We start from the raw sequence: 8,669 nt of genomic DNA on the forward strand, positions 1-8,669 counted from the left end.
GCAATTCCGCGAATCCAACTAAACCCCAAGTGTGTGTGTGTGTATATGTGCGTTTGTATGTCCGGTTTAGGTGTAAGAGTGAGCGAGTGTGCGGCGCGTACCAAGCGAAACGTGAATGAAAGGCTTTTTTGAAAACGAAAACGGTCCAAAATAGAATCTGCTTATGTTAATCGTCGCGCCCGCGTCGGCGCTGAAAATGTGAGGTGAATAATAAAATGTGTCACACGTCGTGTGGGTGGGTGTGGTGCGCGGCACGCGGAAGTGCGACCGAGTGGAAGGCCTAGCGGCGAGTAGCGGCAAGACGAAAGATTTGAGCAAGCGACGAACCCACCTGCCAAGTGTGAAGCCGTTCGGGGCCGTGGTTTGGCCGTGTGTTGGAGTACGCTCAGTGTCGGTACGTTCTTGAAGTGTCTCACGCCCCATTGCGGGGGCCGAGTTCGGTCGACAAATGTTTCAGCCAGTGCTTAGATTTCGTGACACAAATTCCCTCGTTTTAAAGCCGTTGTTCGGGTCGGAAAGGAAGATCGGAAATTATTTCCAACTGGCGGGCGTGTAATAAATCATCCTCGGTAGAGTGTTGCGACAGAACAGAGCGAACGTCACCGGTGGTTCCGGCAATCATACCGACTGTAAAAGATCGAAATTGTTTCCTTCACGCGGTGGGAAACGGCTGCAAAACGGTACGAACTGCCTTGTACGAAGCATGGTAGGCCGTTTCTAGGTCACCGCAGCGCCTACTACCGAGCGCTTGTTCGATAATCAAACAAAACAGTTTAACATCTGTCACTCTGGTTGTTGTAAGTATGGTACACACGCAGTAATGAGCATTATGTAATAACGCAAACAATTGCGCAACCAGCTCGGTCCAATCGGACCGATGTTTAACCGGACGGTTTCGCACCGCCGTAAGCCGAGGTAGAGTGTTGTTTATTTTGACCGTTTATTTTCCTTTTTACTTACCTGTCCATGAACTGGTTGCGCCTTCTTTTCTACGCTTCACCACACTTTCATTGTTGGATGCTGCGAACCTTCTCTGGTGCGTTTGATCAAATCCAATGAAATTTGCTTCGAATGTCTTAAAACATGTTTAGCTAATGCTGACTTTAGCAAAGTTTATCAACACACGCGACCAGCAACCGCCAAAGTTCATCGTCGCAATAAAAGGTGCCTGCAAGGTTAATAGCGTTTACTTGAGATGCAATCTTGAAATTCGCCGTGTTCCGATGATTAACGAGCGAAGCGTTAACCGAACTTTGCGTACATTCCGCGGATATTTATATTTCCCTACTGTTTGCCCCGGTCTCCCCTACGGCGAACGTCGAGTGTGTCCTTCTGCGAACCCGACGACTCGCAGCGGACCTTTTGCAGCAGAGCCCGAAACGCAAAACGAAACGCTTGATCAGCGTCCGGCGGCCAGCAACGCGCAACACATGGGCACCATGTGGGGGTTGGTGCTTTCGGTGGTTGTTACGTGTGTGTTCGCATGCGCAACCCTCGGGCCCAGTATGGTCCACCCCGGGTAGAACTGTGTAGGTGAGCCAAAACCAGTCTGCACGATACGACACAATCATCTGTACGACGGTACGCTCCACGCGCACAACCCCGTTCGAAACGAGTTGGAGATTTCGTCTGGGGGTTTTCGAACATTTTTTTTTCTGCTCCGTCTCACCTTTTGCGGTACACGTCTTGGTGCACGTCTTGCCGTCCCTTCGGGTTCTGTGTTGTCCATTGAACGGTCGATGAAAGGGATCGCGCGGTAGAATGCTGCGGGGTCCAACACAGCACCACGCGGAGCGGGTTATTTGCAGATACGGGTGCTGGGAGTGTGAAGCGGGATGCAGCCGGACATTGCGTACGCGCTAACGAAAGTGCTGCAGAACGAGTCGGTGGAACAATGTGGCAACATACATACGAACGGGGAACGGGGATCTTATCGGGCAAACCGGACCGCCGGACCAGAAGATTGCTAGTCGAAGAAATGGCACGATACGTGGAAAACGAAAGTAATCACCTTCCTTTTTTCATTTTTGTGGAGATCGCAACGACGACGTGACTTAACGAGAGATAGACAATTTACTTTTAAATCTTAAAAAGTAATAAAAATAACAGCGTTGCTTCGGGCTCTAACGAACGTGCGTCCAAAAAAGGCTCGCTTGTGCTTCCTCCAGCAAGACGCTAGCCGTCTCTACCTTGTGCAAGTCACTTTTGCGGGGTTATGTACGCGCGATGTTTTACACCGAACCAGTCCTACGCATCCAGTGCGCAAAATCCGGCCCCACATTGACTGATGGCGTCATCGACGACGACGACGACGACGGCAATGATCCGGGCGCCTTCTGTCGATCGACACATCGAGGCATCGAGGAATTCTTCCAGCGTCCTCCATCTTTCGTTTTCATTTGGAGCAACGTTCGTCACTCCCAGGCCCAGACTGCCCTCCCAGCTGTTCCTTCGGCCCCCGTTGCGCGCGGAGGGTATTGGCATCGACGATGGTGGCGGTGGTGCGCGAAACCCGACCGCGTGGGGGTTACGAGCGTCGAATTTGCATTTTTACCGTAGGTCGAAACGGAATCGAGTGAATGAGCGAATGAAAAAAAAAACCTACACAAAATGGTAGGAAAAATAGAGATGCAAAAACCACCAAAAGGGAAACAGCTCCTCGAGAGCAGCCCCGATCGGTGGGCCGTTTCGCGGGTCATTCAGATTCACTTTCGACTTCAGCGACCGGAAACACCGGAAACCCCGGGTACGCTCGGGCTGCTCGTCGAACGCGGTAGGAACACAAGAGGCCGGAAGCGGGGGAATTTAAAGCCACATTATCAAGCAATCAGCTTCCATCGAAGCGGTATGGTTTTTACCTTCCCAGCTACTTGCTATATGGAGTTCAGATACAGCGATTTCTAACAAGTTGAAGAGGAAAACATGAAATACGATAATGATACGATTTCTCCTACGATGGTCATAATATCAATATTTTATTAATTTTATCGCCTAAAGGACTATGAAAACGATTAAAATACATCCAAAATATTAGTTATTATCGACCGATGCGCCAAACAAAAAGGTTTTGTACAGCACTCCAACAGGAAGTCGATATTCTGTAAGAAACCGTCAAAAGACTTCAACCGTCGGGCAAGCGACGAACCTTTCGAAAAGTATGTTCGTTCCGCCATTTGTTCCCGGCATGCGCGGCAACAGTTTCACGCGTTATAATTTTATAAATTTGATCCATTACGTGATTAAGTGCGATGATAAAGTCATTACCTTTCGAATTGGGTGAACTTTTGCAGCCATTCAGCGTTCCGCTTCCGTTCTGCGCGGGCGGGATGTAATAAGCAAAAAAAAAACCTGCACTTTGCTTCACATGCTCTATTAACTATCCATTAGCGAACAAGTTGAATCAAATTGTGACATTTCTTGTGTCTTGTCGACATTGTACTGCAGGGCAAGATAAAAAGAAGGTTCATCATTCCTAGCACGATGGTAACAACGGAAAACCCGACTCGAACAGCTCGATTCCGAGTGGAATGCGCGTTGGTAGGCAGCAGTCGGGACGATTAAAGGTCCCCGTCAGTCGAGGCTGCACTTGGAGCAAAGCGATTGGGCCAACAACAATGGGCGTAAGGGCGGTTACGGTGGCGGCGGTGATGGGAACCGACCCTGACATGTTCCCATGGCGTTGGCGCTTATCGCTAGGCCAAGGCTTGCCCGGTGATACGATTGGGGAAGCGTTGTGTCGAGATGACTACGAGCCTCCCGCACGCTCTCAGGCTCCCGCTATGCTAATGAAGCATTTAGCGGGTTGCGGGACTCGTCATCCCCCCTTATCGCCACAATGAAATCAGACGAAGTGGTAAACATTAAGTTGGACATGTTGTAAATTGCGATGAACATTTCTTTGGCACGAGTGAGTGTCAGAGTAAAGTAGAGATATGGGAAAGGAAACAATGCAAAAATGAAATAGTTATGGTTAAAGCTTCACGGAAAAATACAATTTGTAACGTACAATATCTCTGTCCTTATTTCGACGTACCTTGGTAACCGTGACTAGAGTTGTGTAATTCTGTTTCAGATATATAAATCTATAAATCTGAATGATTCTTTGCATTTTAGAGATTCATGAATCCCAAAGATTTTGCAACTGATGAAAAGTGATGAACAAAAAATGGGTAGAGGGAACATCTTTTTGTTTGATCGTATGATTCTCACCAATGAAAGAATCATGGAGATTCGTGAAAGATTCATGAAAGATCCATAAAGATTCATTAGGGGTTTGAAGGATTCATAAGCGTTTGAAGATTTGAACCCCAAAAGATTCATAAATCCATCTGAATGACTCTTAGGTAAAAGATTTATATGAATTAAACTCGCCAAAAGATTCATAAGGCACAACACGAATAATGACCATTGAACGAAATATACTGGCCCAATTATAATATCATTTATTTAGAGATTATTTCAGTAATTTGTGCTACCAATTCTATAGAATTTTGGTATATTTTAATGACGTTCCATGAGACCACTTTATCGCGGAGTAAATCGTCCCAATAAACACCATTCCAATCACGTTCCAATTCACAGCCCGATTCAGCGAATTGAGCTCATTAGATCGCTCCAAAACAAGCTCCGGCAAATTGACACATTTTTCCCGCTCCACAGTGATGCGGCGAAACCAAATCTCATAATCTCACCGTAGTGCTAATTCGTTAATAATTTCCTCCACAAATGATCGACGCCGACCACTAAGGTTCGTGATAGATAAATTGGAATTGTTGACGTTCTTCTTGGGTTTTTTATCTCTTCTTTCTACCGGCCACAATTCCATCGCCGCTTTCAATGCCAGTTCGCCTGTCAATTAGCGTGACGCCGAGGGAAGGCCCCAAAGTCCTTATCGGGTCACGCCGGAAAGACCTTCCGGATTCCTTTTACGTTGCGTAAGTTTTGCCGTAGTTTATTATCATAAAAATAGGGTCGCCGGTTCGGCTGGAAAGTCCGCCAATTTGACGTGGTTGTCTCCGCTGTTGCGACCCGAGCCTTTGACCGGTCCGATGGCCATCGACAGCCATTTAGGCTCGTAGACGGTGTTGAGCCTTTTTGTTTTTCTTTTTATTTCTATTTTCACTCGCTTCTCTTGTCTTCGGCCTTATTTTTCTGCATCTTTTCTGCCTTCATTCGTTCCTTAACCCTCCGCCGGATGGGAATCAATGACAATGCGCAATTTTGTGCGCGTTCCGTGCTTTCCCCCAGCCCCTTGGCCCAATCGTGCCCTTGCGGCTTCTCCGTTGCGAAGATAGCACAAGAAACTGCGCTTTGGATTTATCTTCCGTCCCCAAAAAGTCAAGGTTCCCATTGCCGGCGAAGCGTGTAAATACGAATTACATTTCACTGTACGAATGGAGGCAAATTTATTATTATACTATACCTGCTTTGCCCCCCGACCAAAGGTGGACGTGCTTTACCCTTCGACGAAGTCACCGCTATATAGCGTCCCTGTTGCCGCGCGCCAACGGAAGAGAGACGAAACGATTGTAAGCAATTTTTTTCCACTATTTCCACCCCACAATCCGGGTCAGGGCTCGGGAGTGTAGATTCGTCTCTCTGTTTTTTTTTGTGTTTTCCTTCTCCTGTCTACAAACGAAATGTATGTGACTTTCGCGACGTTTGTCCGTGGCTTGGCTTCTTGCGTGGAAAATGGTGCTGAGGAAAAAGAAAATGACTAAGCGAACGAAACGAAACGAAAACCCGCACAACAAGCGTGTCAGAGATCAACGAACGGCCTACTGTGCGGTGGCTTAATTAACGGCAGCATCGCTTATGTCAGTGCGCAGCTCGGCCATATTTTGGTCGTTGGTGTTTTGTTGCTTCTTCCCACCGTAAAGCTGCTGCCTACCGTCGCCATCATCGGTTGCCGCTGGTGGTGGTGGTGGTGGGTGTTGTACGCGATAACATTCGCCCACTGATAGCATGCGGTTGGGGGACCAGTTTGCTTCGCAAACGCTTTTCCTTCGTTCGGTTCGTCAATCAAAAATTGAATTTCGGACCCCCGCGCGAGGTCTTGAACTGGGTCCGGCTGGTGAACCTGACGGTACCCTTTCCTTTCACTCTTGCAGTCGCAAATCGGTACCGGTCTGGTGGGTTTTTGGGGAACGTTCGCAGTGTGTGGGGAAATTGTGATTGGTATTGCTACATCACCATGCTATTATTACATCACCATCGAATCACGTTGATCGAAGCACGATCCAGTCCGGAGGCTCGTGAAGGAATACTTGTGTTCGTTGTACCGTCCAAGTCGACGGTCACTAACTCGAGAATACCACACGAAAATGTGTGCCCAAAGTAGGTTTGTTTCGACTCTCACTAACAAACATCTTTCTCAGCCTTTTGCCTCCTTCCTCCAAAAACCGAAGAACAGGTGACACTTTAAGGTGGCTGTACCGCTTTCGTCATGGACCTGCGGCGAATGAAAGGCAACCGCTCGCCTCTTAACCCGAAAAACTATCGATGCGTAAGGCGCAGCGACACACGGCCGACGCCGCAAGCCGTTCAAACACGTGAAAAACAAAAACCCCGCGGCGCGCAACGTACCATTTTGGCATTTTAATTTTGAACGGCGGTTGGGTATTTTTTTATTTGTTTTCAAACGGCCCCCGATCGCGAAGTCACGCGAAGGAAGCAACGCGCCCTGGCTGCGACTCAAAATCAGTCACCCGAAAGCCACCCCGCTCGGTTTTCCTTGCCCTCCACCGAATCCTTTACCGTGATCGTGATTTACTTTTATACATTTGCACCACTTTTTATTGCAGTGCGTTCGATTCTGTTCCACTCGTGTGGGGTTTGAATGCGATTCCTTATGGCCTTTGGGGGCAGCTTTACAACACGGATGATCTTCGATCGATCGATTGCTCGTTTGTTGGAAAACCATTATTTTATATTAACACCTCCGTGGAGCTTGTGTGGCCTTCAAATGGATTAAGTGGGTAACAGGAATAATATTACATCATAAATCGGACCGGACGGTTATTTTATTTCAAATATTTTACCAACTGAAAGAATCTCGAGGTCAGCTACACAATAGATCTAAAGGAATGAGGTGATTTTAAAAAATTTGAAAGGAATTTATTTTGGATCAACAGACCGTTACATCGCTTCCTGTTAATTCGAAAACCCCATATCGAAAAACAATTACCTTGCATCATGTAATTTTCTACCATTGAACCTAAACATTGAAAATTCTTACTATTAACACATTGACTGTCAAGCGTTTTTACCATTCTTTTTTAGTACAATATTTTTCAAAAAAAATTGTTTACAACAATTATTAAATCGAGTTTAATTAGCTACCCAAACAATTGATATCAAATGTTATTATATATGTTATGATGCATTTTCATTCATTTCTGGGACAACTACTTTTAAGAACTAATGACAGCTGGCTATCAAAAATGATAGTCATGGTAGTCAACATGTTGATTGACACAAAATTTTATATTTAATACAAAACAAATAATTGATTTTTCATAAAAATTTATAAGAAAAACAAGTATATTGTATAAACTTAAGTAATTTTCATCTATTGAATATTTCTAGAATATGAAATTGTCAATTCTCTTCTTATCGTTTTATTTCTTCTAAACGTATATTTTATCAACAATGGCCAAGTCAAGAACCTCATAAAAAATAACAGTATTTACGTAGACGTCTTTAAGACATGTAAAACCATGCTGGGGATTATATGATCAATCCAGCGTTTGATGGCATTTTCCAATCACGTACGTTTAAAGTAAGAAAAAAAAGTCATCTGCTAATGGAGGTCAGGCGAGGCACTCAAAATGTTACGAGCTGTCGCAGCCATCCATCGATAGCTAGCCTTTATCGTGTTTGTCTTCCGGATTCCATGTTCCGTGTTTGGAAATTGATACGGCGGGTTCGCCAAAAACAGGCCCCAGTGTGTTATAATGGGTCCTCCGGTTTGAGGATTTGGCTCCAGTCTCGTGAAAATGACCGGAGAAGCCGGAGTAGGACCACACTCGCGCCACGCCTTAGACGTCGCGCGGCTTCCGCCGGAACGGAACGGCGACGACGTCACCCGATGGCCTCGGTCGGGATGGGGAGGAGGGAAGGCTATGATGGCCACTTGAAGTGACCGGGGGTGTGAGATGCCGACCCTTAATTCCCCCGCGTGTGTCATTGCCACGATCATGGCGCTCGCTGAATATTCATTAGAGCTGCGCGATGGCGGCCAACGGGTGCGCACAAGTACGGTAGTCGGGGTGAACAAAATACTAAAAGCAAATAAACTCGCCCGAGAACGGCGTGTCAGAACGTCCCATATGAGCTCACCGCGTATGGAATTTGTTGATCGACTATCGCCCGATCGAGCCGATGGGAAGCGAGGATCGCCGATGGCGTAGGCAACAACCGAACCATCTCACCTGTTGTTTGGGCGAGTAATGCACGTCAACCTATAGCCGGTCGTGTTTGAAGGTTGTCGCACCGCACACCGAAGGAAGTTTTATTTCCACAATGGAGAATTAATTAAACCCCCCCACATCAGGAGGAATCATGTTTTTTAACGTTGCACCTCCCGCTGCTGTAATGATTGGTTCTAACCCTGATTCTAGGAAGATCGATGTTTTTTTTTTCCACCGCTCATTTAATGAAGTGTAATT

The sequence above is a fragment of the Anopheles coustani genome, chromosome 2 (assembly GCF_943734705.1).
Source record: "Anopheles coustani chromosome 2, idAnoCousDA_361_x.2, whole genome shotgun sequence".
Lineage (NCBI taxonomy): Eukaryota > Metazoa > Arthropoda > Insecta > Diptera > Culicidae > Anopheles > Anopheles coustani.